At 43.0% G+C, this 4,724-nt stretch overlaps 1 pseudogene; it reads right to left on the bottom strand.

The window, feature by feature from the left end:
• Positions 1-745: 745 nt before the first annotated feature.
• On the bottom strand, positions 746-864 carry LOC129025610 (5S ribosomal RNA; annotated as a pseudogene).
• Between the last annotated feature and the right edge of the window lie 3,860 nt (positions 865-4,724).

Genomic DNA, 4,724 nt, shown 5'->3' with positions numbered 1-4,724 from the left:
GGAATCTGGGGGTCGTTTAGCTGGGTCCTCAGCATCTGAAGATGTTGGCCAGGACTGTGGTCATCTTTAGGCTTGACTGTGGAAGGATCTGCTTCCAAGCTCACGCACGTGTTATTGGCAGGATTCCTTTGCTTGCAGGCTTATTGGCTCGAGGGCCTCAGTTCCTTGTTGGTTGTTGTCCCAAGGCTGCCTTCGGTTCCTTGCCATATGGGCTTCTCTACAGGGCAGCTCACAACCAAAGGCCTAGGATAGAAACAAACGAAACTACCATGTGAAAAGAAACAGCAAGGAAACTTTCATGTCTCAATCATAGCACTAGGTAGAGGGAGGGGAAAAAGATTTTGAACCGCAAGCAGATTTATATTCTGAGTTGACACCACCCATGTAGTCTAAAATCTCATGAAGAAATTTTAATTTAAAATGCTCTTAGTCTATCCCAACAGTGATCAAAAGACATTATTGATTGTAAAATGCAAACTGATTTAAGAGATGTTAAAATGCTTTTTACAGTTACCTTATATTTAATAAAATGTGATCAAAGTTTTGCTACAAAAAAGAGATATAATTTACATACCATACTATACACCCATTTAATTTGTACAAGTCAATGGTTATTAGTATATTTGCAGATTTATGCAACCATCACTACAATACATTTTAAAACATTTTTGTTATCTTCAAAAGAAACTTCGTATCTTTTCATTTTTATATTTATTTATTTTTTAAATTTTATCTTATCTTATAAAGCTTACAGCACCCGGCATTCTCAGGTGGTCTCCCATCCAAGTTCTAACTAGGCCCAACCCTGCTTAGTTTCCAAGATCAGTTGGGATCAGGCATGTTCAGGGTGGTCTGGCTGTAGATAGATACTTCATATATTTTTAGTTATTACCCCCCAACCCCTAGCCCTCGGACCCCCATGCCAGCCCTCAGCAACAATGAGTCTGCTTTATGTATTTATAGATTGGTCACAGACATTTACAACTGATGTTTGAAGTCACATTGCTTTTGCCATATTCATTGCTTAAAAGTGAGTCATTAGGTCCAGCCCACAGACAGGCAGAGAGGCTTCTACAGGGAGGTGGGATTCTTGGAAGCTGCTTTAGAAGCAGCCTACCATAGGAGGGAACCAGGAATGTGTCAGGAGCCTTGAGCAGATTTAATGTCCTTGCTTTTAAATTGAGAGCCCATGAATACTTGGAAGGAAAAGCTTCCCAAAAGGTCAGGCCTCCTACTGAGAACTTGTTGAGAGGCTGAGACCATCTTATCTCTTCATAGTTTTGCATATATGAGGGCAGAGAGACCGTAAGGGATGAAAGGATGCCATGGCTTCATCCTCTGCAGCTCATAAGGCTGTCTTGTGAACAAGGCAAAATATAACAAACCTGCACATTGTGCCATGTACCCTAAAACTTAAAGTATAATAATAATAAAAAAAAGATATATGGCAAGACACAGGAAGGGAGATGATATGGTTTGGATGTGTGTCCCCTCCAAGTCTTATGTTGAAATGCGATCCCCAATGCTAGAGGTGGTGGAGCCTGGTTGGAGGTGGTCATGGGGGCGGATCCCTCATGAAAGAGTTGGTGCCCTCTTCATAGTAATGAGTGAGTTCTTGCTCTGAGTTTGTGTGAGATCTGATTGTTTAAAAGTGTGTGGCACCTTCTCCCCTACCTTGCTCCTGCTTTCACCATGTGACATGTCTACTCTCCTGCCTTCCGCCATGATTGGAAGCTTCCTGAGGCCCTCACCAGAAACAGGTGCCAGCACCACACTTCCTGTACAGCCTGCAGAACTGTGAGCCAAAATAAACCTCTTTTCCTTATAAATTACCCAGTCTCAGGTGTTTCTTTATAGCAGTGCACCTGGACAGACAGAGGGAGATCCTCTTGAGCGTATCCTGTGCTGCATCTGCCTTCCCCCTCTGGGTGTGCTCTGGTTAGCCAGAATAACTTGGAATTTTCCAGGCCCTCAGAACTGACCTCTGCAAGACAGAAGTCTTGTGTCCAGGGCAGGTGACCTTTGACTTTTAGCTTTTTAAATATAGACATTGCATACTAATGAGGACAGCCTGGTGTTGTGATAATTTAGTTTTTCCCTGAGTGCTTCCAGAATCTAGTTCCATGAAATTCTCAGTGAAATCATTGTCCACCCTTAGATATTCAAAATACATGCTGACATCTGGAAGGATTACAGTAATGAAACTTGCTTAACTTCATTTGACTGGACATTTTCCACACATATCTGACCATGAGACACCCGCCCCCCACACACACCCATTTATCCATCTGTTCGCATTGTAGGGCACAGGCAATGTCCACTGCTGTAACTCTGTAGACTGTGGATTCTCCCTGTTGGCTCTTGTTAATACTGTGCCTTAAGGCCATTAGAACTATTGATGTTTGTCACATGAAAGCTGCTAAGCCAGGGATTCCTCATAGTGTATTTCCTTGGTGGAGTTCTGAGCCTATATAGAGGAGTTTACTTCGATCTCTGTTAAATAGTATTGAGTTAAAGGTCAACTGTATGCGAGGCAGCATATGATATGAAAGCTCAATTGATTTTACTGCTGCCAACTGGCTAAGCTTGTAGGGATGATATTGAATCTCCAGGCCGTGATTTATTTTATGGACCATTGTTCCCAAAATAGGCAATCCACAAACATTCCAAAACATCGGTTTTAGTATTGAGTGGGCCAGTGCTGAGTGCACAGTCCTTCCTCTCACTGCAAAATGCCATTCTTCAGATTAATATCCATCCCACTTTATAGCTGACCCACTTCTAGGTAAAGCAGTTAAAAAAACAGTGAGCACTTTACTTCAGATAATATTTCTTCACTTTCCCCACAAAGAGCACCTCTGTGAGTTATCTTACAGTCAATGGGGATCATGTTTTCAGTATTTTCTCTGCTATCTATTGAAGGCTGCATCAAGAAAGAACTGGGTTAGACTAAAGGGAATTGTTTTAGTGAATCAGCACTAGCTCCTGGTAATCAATATAACATTCCTTAGGAGCTTGAAAAAAAGTTTGTCTCATGTATTTTAGAATTCATAACTAAACCGTGAGTCTTTGGTTTGGAGTCTACTTCTTTGCCTTATTTTCAAGTTGGTGGCAACTCCAGACTTGAGGAGATGTGCCTGTATTTCAGGATGACTAGGAGTGGTTCTCTGCAGTTTTTGGGTACAGCCTTTCAGTGAACTTGAATGGACCTAGAATTCTCACCTGCATCTAGAATGCTGAACTAAGTTTAAACTAATTGTAGATTACATCTTGTGACCGTTCTTGGTTTTGGCCCTCTTAATCACGTTGTATCTTCCTGTCTAGCTATGAGAGGCTGAACCCTAAGCTCCTCCGGTGATTGGTATATGCGTCATGCATGCCCTGTCTAATCATCTCCCATTGAGTGTGGGTGAGACCGGTGAATACGATGAATGTCATTCTCTTGATTACGTTACCTTAGATGGCAAAGATGAGTTGTCACCCACTCACGATTACATTATGTCATATAAGACTCCGTGGTAGCAGGCTGGAGAAAGAGAGAGAGACACTCTCCTGGAACAACTGAAAGGCACTGCAGAAACAAACTATCATTTTGTGAGAGGCTCACAGGCTAAGGCCTGAGGGTAGCTTCTGGAAGCAGTGACCCCTGCCTGACAGCCAGTGAGAGCACAAAGGCCTCAGTGCTACAACTGCAAGGACTTAATTCCTGCCCAAAACCATATGATCTTGGACAAGGACCTCAGCTCCAGACACCACAGACTGACACCTTGATTATAGCCTTGCAAAGCCCTGAGGGCTGGACTTAGTTAAGCTGTATCTGAACTCCTGATCCATGGCAACTGTGAGCTAACAAGTGTGTGTTGTTTCAAGGTCCTAAGTGTGTTATTTGTTGCACAGCAAAAGATAACACACACCAGCTTAAAACATTCTCCTTAGTAGCAAACATTTCTTGCTCTGATGGGATAGTATTGTGCCACCTATGCCACCCAAGGTATCTGTTCCGAATGCTTCCACTTCGTCTCTTGCCTATCCTTGACGAAGTCTCTGTAGATGTTGCAGATGGACTTGGCACACTTCACAAGTCCCAGCTCACTGCGGCCCTGCTCATCTCCATTTGCAGACTTCTCCTTCCTCATGTTCCTTTAAAATTGGAGCTCATTAAGGAGATCTCTGCAACCAGGGGTGGCACCCTTTCTTTTTATGAAGACATTTGAGATAATACTATCAATGAAAAGGCCTTTTTAAAGGCAATCATGCTGCTCTTTCCTTGCTGTATTAGCATTTGTGATGTTGCCCGAGACTTTTTTCAACTTGCTGCAATTAATTTTTTAGTGGCCTCCCACGCTTACCGAAGAAACAGAGGCTTGCTCTGAAGGGAAGTGGTGTCATCCCCTGCCACACCCACACAATGTATTAGAATCCGGGAGTGGTGAAGAGGCAGTTTATTCAGGTGAATTAAAAGGGGGCGTTTTTCATGGGGAATCACAAGTAGGTAGAGGAGGCACCGGCAGTGAGAAGTGGGACTGAGACCTGGCACAGACACAGCCACCTTCTACCCTGCAAACGTCAGCAGTCTGTTCTTGGAAAATCAAAGATCTGCAGGAAAATGCCAACAAGGAGCCTAAAATACATCACAAATGTTGCATTGGATAAATGTGAACATTCTCTGAAGTTTGGGTACTCAAGGTTAACAGGCCTTCTACTGGGAAAATGTTAACCAGGAA

Source organism: Pongo pygmaeus, chromosome X (assembly GCF_028885625.2).
Source record: "Pongo pygmaeus isolate AG05252 chromosome X, NHGRI_mPonPyg2-v2.0_pri, whole genome shotgun sequence".
In the NCBI taxonomy this organism is placed as follows: Eukaryota; Metazoa; Chordata; class Mammalia; order Primates; family Hominidae; genus Pongo; species Pongo pygmaeus.
Note: the sequence above shows the minus strand (reverse complement) of the source record. Positions and strands in the feature narration are given on the sequence as shown.